Source organism: Rutidosis leptorrhynchoides, chromosome 2 (assembly GCF_046630445.1).
Source record: "Rutidosis leptorrhynchoides isolate AG116_Rl617_1_P2 chromosome 2, CSIRO_AGI_Rlap_v1, whole genome shotgun sequence".
NCBI lineage: Eukaryota > Viridiplantae > Streptophyta > Magnoliopsida > Asterales > Asteraceae > Rutidosis > Rutidosis leptorrhynchoides.
The window spans coordinates 482,183,864-482,193,448 of NC_092334.1; positions in this window are offsets into that span (position 1 = coordinate 482,183,864).

Consider the following 9,585-nt stretch of genomic DNA (forward strand, 5'->3'; position numbering starts at 1 on the left):
CAACATGGGGTGGAGTTTGTGTGGGGGTAGAATCTGATTCCTCAGATTCTAAAGATTGTTGACCATTGTTGTGATCTCCTGCAGACCCTGATTGCTTGGATTCTGAAGAAGATGCCCTTACAGACCCTGATTGCTCAGAATCTGTAGGTTGGTCTGCACGGCTAAAATTGACCCAATGCAATATTGCAGGAGTAAGAGCTACCTCTTGATTATCAATGTGGCTGTGAAACATTCGGACACTACATTCTGGAATAAAAGTATACTCATACACACGAAACACTTTAAGCCCATCATACAAAGTAGGTGTCATTGTTTGTTCAAACATTAAACTTAAAAACCTGATAAAAGGCACATTATGATCTCTTGGCGTTTTTTCAGTGAGAACCAAGAGCTCATTGAAGATTAAACGAGCAAAATCAATATTCCTTCCTGTGACTATTGAATGAAACAGATGTGCCTCATAATCATTAACCTCAGTCAGACTACCACATTTGAAGCTCAAACTTCTAATGAAATTCGATAACAAAAACATCCACCTAGGAGAGAACATACTAATCTTAACAGAAGAATTAGTTACAGACTGACCAACCATAGGAAAACAAGATCTCACAGCAGACCTTGACACAGTTCTAACAAAGTTATCCAGTGATAGATCTAGCCTCTCTGTTTCCAACACAGGAATACCAAAATTCGCCTAACATCTCTGGAAACATGATAGTTGTCTTGAAGAAAGCCTCCTTTAAAGGATGATTTCGCATGAACAATACCAAATCCTCATACCCTTCATTAGTAAAATTCGCAGGAATAGTAGCACAAGCAACCCTATTGTTAGCTGAAACCTGCACATCCTTCTCTCCTCTGATTTCTTTTGCTCTAATCATGTTATCGGTTGGAACAAGAACATAAGGAATGAACTTCGTATTTGCCATTAGCTTCAATCAAAAACTTGCAAGAACAAGAATGAAAACCGAGAGAAGTTTTGAAGAAGATGATAATCGAATGAGAGGGATTAGGGTTTATGTTTGAAGATTAATTTGAAGAATATTTTGAAGAAGGAAAATTAGGGAAAATATAAATACCTCTGACACAAAAATTTTAAAAAGTTACCATTAACCCCCTTCAAAATTTAACTTTTTACTTTATAAACTCGAATAAAGAAAACCTTTATTGACCAAAGAAGGAAACAAGTTTACAGTAAAAATACACAAACAGAGTAAACCTTTCCAGACTCTAAATAACATGGTGTCATCCAGACTCTGAATGTGACGTAATCCAGACTAATAATTTTTTTTTTTACAACAACTGTTTAGAGAGTATCATCACTGGACAACATTTTAGTTGATGGATTTAACATTCCAAGTTGCCCAAGAAGATAAAAATGCCTTTCTTCAGGAAGTGCTTTAGTGAAAATATCTGCCAATTGATCTTTAGTACCAATATGCTTTAAAAACACTTTGCCCTTCTCAACACAATCCCTTATAAAATGATGCCTGATTTCAATATGCTTGGTTCTGGAGTGAAACACTGGATTCTCAGTAATAGAAATTGCACTTTCATTGTCACACATTATTGGAGTTTTGGTCAATGTTAACCCAAAATCCAAAAGTTGATGTTGCATCCAAAGTAACTGAGCACAACAACTTCATGCAGCAACATATTCAGCTTCTGCTGTGGAAGTGGCCACAGAATGCTGCTTTTTACTAGACCATCTGACCAATTTTCCACCTAGCAATTGACATCCACCAGAAGTGCTTTTTCTATCTAATTTGCAACCTGCATAGTCTGCATCAGGCTCTGGGAGCTTGCTTCAGACCATACAATGCTTTCTTCAATCTGTAAACATGCTTAGGAAATTTCTTACTTACAAAACCAGGAGGTTGTTTCACATAAACCTCTTCTTGCAATTTACCATTCAGGAAAGCACTCTTCACATCCATTTGGAACACCTTGAAATCTTTGTGAGCAGCATATGCCAGAAACAGTCTAATAGATTCAATTCTAGCAACATCAGCAAAAGTCTCATCATAGTCTATTCCTTCTTCTTGTCTATACCTTTGAGCAACCAACCTTGCTTTATTTCTGATTACAATACCATCTTTATCAATCTTGTTTCTAAAAACCCATTTTGTACCTATTACACTTTTATCAGCAGGCTTTGGAACCAATTCCCAAACATCATTCCTTTCAAATTCTGTCAATTCTTCAGTCATAGCCTCAACCCAATCATTGTCAGCCAATGCTTCAAATACTTCTTTGGGCTCAATTAGTGAAAGAAAACAAGAAAAGAAGCAGTAATTTGCTATAGCAAAGTCAGACACAGGTGTCTGAGCAGAAGAACTAGGTTTAGGCAAACCAGTAGGATCCACAATATAATCCTCAAGATGCTTTGGAGGGACTATATTTCTAGATGATTTTCTAGTAGGAACAACAGGATCCACGGTGATATTTGATGACTGATCACTTTCTTGAATAACAACAGACTCATCTTCTTGTGGAACTTCTTCTGTGTGAGTATTATCTGCAGATTCATTTCTTAACCCAGACAAGTTAGGTTCATCTGACTCAGACTCTGAATCCAGAGTCTGAACACTATTTCCAGAAATTAAATTTGACAATTCACCAAGTGCAGATTGCTCAGTGCTGGATGTCTGATCCATTTCTATAGAACTTTCATCAAAGTAAACATTAATAGATTCTTCAATCTTCATTCTCCTCTGATTATAAATTCTATAAGTTTTAGAAACAGAACAATATCCCATAAATACACCTTCATCAGATTTTGGCCTCATCTTATCAAGCTGATCTCTTTGATTTAAAATATAGCACTTACACCCAAATATATGGAAGTAATGAATAGTAGGCATCTTTTTATGGTATAACTCATAGGGAGTTTTGCCATGTTTCTTCATAATCAAGGACCTATTTTGAGTATAACATGCTGTGTTGACTGCCTCTACCCAGAACCTTAGAGCAACATTTGATTGACATAACATGGTTCTGGCTGCTTCAATAAGGGTTCTATTTCTTCTTTCAGCAACTCCATTTTGTTGAGGAGTTCTAACAGTAGAGAAATTTTGACCAATTCCAGATTCTTCACAAAAATCCATTAATGTAACATTCTTGAACTCAGTACCATGATCACTTCTCAATTATTTAACAAGAACACCTTTTTGAACCTGCTCTCTCTTGATCAAATTGATGATTTCTTCAGGAGCATCACTTTTTGCAGCTAAGAAAATAACTCATGTAAATCTAGAATACTCATCAACAATCACTAGAGTGTATCTTTTCCCACCCAAACTACTAGTGTTCATTGGACCAAATAGATCCATGTGAAGCATGTGAAGTGGATCACTGATAGTAGCCAGGATTTTTGAGGGAAATTTTGTTTTGGTCTGTTTACCCATAATACAAGCAGAACAAGGTTTATCTTTCTTAAAAGGCTGTTGAGGCAGACCTCTTACAAGCTTCTTTTTGGAAAGCTCATTAATATTTTTGAAATTGAGATGAGAAAGCCTTTTGTGCCAAAGCCAATTAAGTTCAGGGACAGTCTGAGAGTACAGACATGTTTCAATTCCAGCATCAACAGAATCTAGATCCAGCATATACACATTTTGAAATCTCCAGGCAACAAGTGTTGGCCTTCCTTTGGGATCATAAATAATACCAGCTTTCTTTCTTATTCTGATTTCACAATTTTCATCAGCAATTTGGCTTACACTTAGCAGATTATGCTTCAACCCTTCAACTAAAGCAACTTTCTTAAATGAAACACTTCCAGCTTTAACAGTACCATAACCAATTATCTTTGCAACAGAATTATCTCCATATCTTACAGAGGGACCCTTTTCTTCAACAAACCCTACAAGATGCTCTTTGCATCCAGTCATGTGTCTTGAGCAACCACTATCCAGATACCACATGTTACCCTGCTACACAAGACACAAACAACAGAGAATGATTAGTTTTTAAGGGGAACCCACTTTTCAGTGGGTTCGATTGGAGTGCTCTTTACTCTCCAAACAAAAGCTTTGTTTCCAATCCAGATCAACTTGTCCTTAATAGATTTTAAGACACTTTTATTTTCACAAACTTTGGGTTTCTATATCTTCTTAATTTCCTTAGGAAAACAAGATGTTCTTTTAACTGAAGGTTTTTCTTGACTCTTGATTTTTTCATTGAGCTTAGAAATTTCCTTTTTGAGTTTTTGAATTGTCTTAGCTTGTTTTGACTTTGACCTTCTTTTAGTTAACACTTTTGGATCTGGACAAGTGTCAGTTTCAGAGGATGATTCAGAGTTGTTATATATATATAGGTCAGAACATACACTATTATCTTGAGAGACTAAACTATTAGAGTCTGAAGGTTTCAAAAGTTCAGACTCTAGTGGATTTCTGCTTTCAAGTATTATAGTCTCAGAAGGTTCAACAGGATCTAATGATCTTACAAAAGCATTAGTTAAAATCTTTTTATCACCATCAAATTTTACAAAAGTGTTTGGTAAAATGTCAGGTTTGAATACACTAGGATCAACTTCCACATTATTATTTAATATGTAGTTTTCATCTAGTATAGCTTTGACATCATTTGGAATTTGTTTGGCAATAGCATCAGAATTCTTTTTGGAAGATACACACCAGGATTTACAAATTGTTTCATAATGTTTTGACCTTTTCATCGATCTTCCTAATTCCGTATTTAATCTTTTAGTTTCTTCTGTGTACGCCATTTTATATGTGTCAAGTTCTACCTCACATTTTTTCAAGATTTTAATTTCAGCATCTTTGTCTTTGATAGTGTTTTTAAGATCAAAAATTTATGTTCTTAACCTATCAATATCATCTAAACACCATTGAAAGTCAAGCAGCAAGTACTGAAATATTCTCACTTTTTCATTATCAAGATAGTTCACAAAGTTTTGTACCTTATAAGCAGAAACTTTATTACAAGTAGAGTCTTTATCCATCTTCTCAATAGCTTTCAGATCTTCCTCAAACTTGCTAGAACTACCATCACTTATAGCCATAAGACACTTATCCTCCTCCTCATCAGATGATGAGTCTTCATCTTCCTATGCTTCTGTGTACAAAACTTTCTCTTGTTCTTTGTTCTTAGATCTTTCTGCTTCACTCTTTAACTTCATGTACTTAAGTTTGTACTTTCTTGCTTTGTCAACAGACTTATTGGAGTTAGCACTCCTTCACCCTTAGACCAGCAGTCAGCAGCTATGTGTCATAACTTACCACACTTAAAGCATTTAGCTTTCTTTGGATCAAAAGTATCCTTGCCTTTACCCTTCTTATAACCAAACTTTTTCTGCTCAATCCTTTGAGTCAAAAGAGCCATCTGGACTTCCAGATCTTTGATCTCCTCATCTTCATTAGATTCACTATCATCATCAGAAGTTTCATCACTCTCAGATTCAACCTTGCTAGAATAACTAGAGAATAATTGCTTATTCTTCTTTGTAGTAGCTACCAATGCAGCTTCTGGATCTTTAGCAGTTTTCTTAGCATTGATCTTGTTCTTTAGTTGAGTTTTCTCAAAGTTTGATAGTATGCCAAACAATTCACTTAACTCATAGTTATTTATCTTTTCACTGATTACCATAGATGTAATCACATATTCAAAGTTTGAAGGTAACAGTTCAATGAACTTTTGACACAACACTTCTTGTGTTTTCTCTACCCCAACACTTTCAAGATCATTTATCAGAACCTGAAATCTTGAATGAAGATCACTCAAAGATTCTTTAGGCTGAGCAGCAAGATTTTCATAACATCTAATCAGATTCTTTTTCTTCTGAGTCTTAACAACAGTGACTCCTTCATAGTCATTAAGCAACAGATCCCACATAGCTTTAGCAGTCTTGGCATGACTGATCTTTCTTAGAATTAGAACAGTTACAGCATTCCCAATAATACTCCTTATTTTGCTATCCAGTTTGAACTTGATAGCTTCTGCTTTAGTCCACCTTTCTCTTGATGTTTCACGAAAATATGTAGGTTGTGCAGCAACAGTATCTGTGGCAGGAACAATAGCTATCATTGAACCAGAAATAATGGGTCATGTTGTAAGAACATGCTCAGCTTCTTCATGAATAGATCCTAAAAACCATAGGACTCTCAATTTCCAAGTTGCAAAGTCTGTACCATCGAATATTGGCACACCTTTTCCAGCCATAACTGGAGTAGGAATGGTACTGGTAGACATATTTATAAAAATATGGATCGTTTGTAAAGATTACCGTAATATGATTTACACCTTACCCGCTCTGATACCAGTTATTAGTTCACAGTAATTGAACTATGAATACCAGACTCTCAATTAAACAATAAATAAGAATTATTAGTGCAAGAATTGAGAGAACACGATAATGAAATATAAAATTGATAATGTTGATCGTGCAAAAGATACAAGTTCAAAGCAAACCATCGACCCCTATTTATACAGATAAAAACCAAATCTAAAGATTTGGTTTCCAAAACAACTTAGCTATAAATAAGGTAAAGATAAACTCAAAAACTAAACTAATATGCAAATAACTCCAAAGTTAATCTTCTGGAGATAAAACCGAATCAAAACAAATCTTCTTAAACTTTAAACATATCTCCAGAATATTCCTTAGCTTAGGCATCAAGAAATCTCAAACCGTTGACTTCAGTAAACATCAGAGTCTGCAACTTCAGACTCTAAATCTCCAGACTCTAGCATGCTTTTGACTCATCAGATTTTCATTTTCCCAACACTAATTATCTATTACATATCTTTGATGATACGGTTAATTATGATGAACCATTCGATGTTCATGATACAGAACCACAATCGTGTGACGAGCCGAAAATTTCTGACCAAATTGAAACTTTATCTTTATATGATTCTAACACGATAAGCAAAGTTTGTTAAGTTAAATCTCAAGAATTTTAAACTATGTTCATACGTTCATTTAAACCTCGACCAAATTACGACGATTCACGAACCATTATTTAATTCGATATAAATATGTATATATAGGTATATGTATATATAATAGCTTGAGAATGTTAATAAAGTATTAAACGTATAATACTTTACATAAACATATTTGTTTCAAAATATATGTAATATAAATATCAACGGAATTAAAAGATAATATCAAATGATTGATTTATCAGATACATTGTATGATCACGAGTCTCTGTTGAGAAGTCCACTTTGATTTAGGAAACCTTTCCTTTTTAACGATATTCGAAATATATGGTAAAGTGATCTTCGAGTAAGGACAAAGTGTCAAGTAGCGAGAGCTAGTCCGATTGGTGGAAATTCCTGTTAAATTCCAATACATTCCTTACAATAATTGCCTCATGACTTTTGATAAGATAAATTAATTAACCTTCATATTATGTATTGTGAAAGTGAAATTAGGGAATATAGGTAAATTAGAAAATAGATATTGACAAGTTAAATAGATCGACATTTTTTATTAAGATGATTCCATACGTTTGATTTTCCTTTAGACTTAATCCTACGAGTCATGATTAAACTGGAAGTTAAAACCTCGAAACCTGATATGATTCATATATGATTTTACTTTCTTAAACGAAAACGTCTTTTCGATATAATAGACTTTTATTATTAAGAACGTCTTATGAAATAACAACTTCTACTATTATAACCTTTGTAATAAAATGATTTTTGAATATAAAATAATTTGGTTATTAAAATGTTTTTATGAACGTTGTATATAAATGAATTATATCAATTTTAAACTTTAAAATACAAATGTTACGAAATAGTAATTCTTAATATTTAAACGATTTCTAAATATATAAGTTTTGAATATCATTAGTTTTGAAAAACTATATATTATATTAAGTAAATAGCTCAAATTTATTTCAAAGTGAAAATATATATATATATATATATACATACATACATATATATATATATATATATATATATATATATATATATATATATATATATATATATATATATATATATATATATATATATATATTTTAACTTAGTCATAAAATGTCCTGATTCAAAATAAATATATTTTGATAAACAATGAGCCACTGATTTATAGAAGAAAATGACCACGACACTCAAATACAAAAGTTATACTTTGAGTAATATAGGCTTTAGATGATTAAGTCTAATTATTGATAAAGGTACACGTCGCGAAACGTAAAGGGCTAGTTTTCTCAGTGTACGAGTTAGCGTTCGAGAAACCAAAATCGGAACATAAGTCGAGTAACAACGTATGAACCATCGAGACAAAAATTATAAGTTAACTATGCACGTAAATTAAATATAATATATAATTAATTATATAAATTAAATATATTATATATATTATTATATAAACCGTCGGCACAAAATGATAATCGATTATGAGCTGTAGGAATGTGTCATGCGATCGCATGACAAACCTTCACAAAAATCATGCGGTCGCATGAAGAAGTAATATGTGCCAAGTCTATAAAGCGAACTAAAATGGGATTCAGTTTACATATATTTCTCTCGATCTCAATCTCTCTCATTATATATACATATATAATATAATAATAATAATAATAATAATAATAATAATAATAATAATTATTATTATTATTATTATTATTATTATTATTATTATTATTATTATTATTATTATTATTATTATTATTATTATTATTATTATTATTATTATTATTATTAAGATTAATATTACTATTAATCTTATTATTATTATACGAATTATACATGAAATACTACGACGAGGTTATGAGCGAATTATTTCAAGACGGGTTTTTCGAGTAGGATAGGGCTAAGGAAATTATGGGTTATAGCTTTGGAGGATATGGGTAATGTTCGGGAGTATGCTCGTGAGGTCAATCTAGTGTTTATCATCTCCGTTGCGTCTACGTACGTTTCCTGCAATATTGAATGTCAATATTGATACGTGAGCACTCATAACTTAACTTTTATATATTAATAGTGTATCCCTGACTTGTGCTCAAGTATATAGGATTATGCATACTTATATTTTTGATATTGTTGTTAGATAGGTTATGTTGAATCCTGAATTAGTTATATATGCGGTTGAGATAAGGTATAAGATATGCATGTCGTTGGAAAACTAGCGAAAAATTAAGAACTTTTCATTTAGATAGCGAATGGTTTCGATGGACGGATTAGAAGTTATAGTCAATTGAATTTTTGTATTATTATTAAAAATGATTATTATTATCGTCATTATAGTTTTTATCTAATTATTATTATCATTATTATTATTATTATTATTATTATTATTATTATTATTATTATTATTATTATTATTATTATTATTATTATTATTATTATTATTATTATTATAATTATCATTAAAATAGTTATTAGTTTTATCATTAATATTATCATAATATTTATTATTATTAGTATTATTATAATTAAAACTAATATTAGTAACACCTAATTATTATGGTTACTATTCTTATCATTAATATGAACGCGATATAAAAGACGACTAAAAGTTATTAACAAATTGATTAGAAAATAATGAGTATATGTATCATAATGAAATTAAAATTTGAAAGGTATTGATTTAGATAAACATAT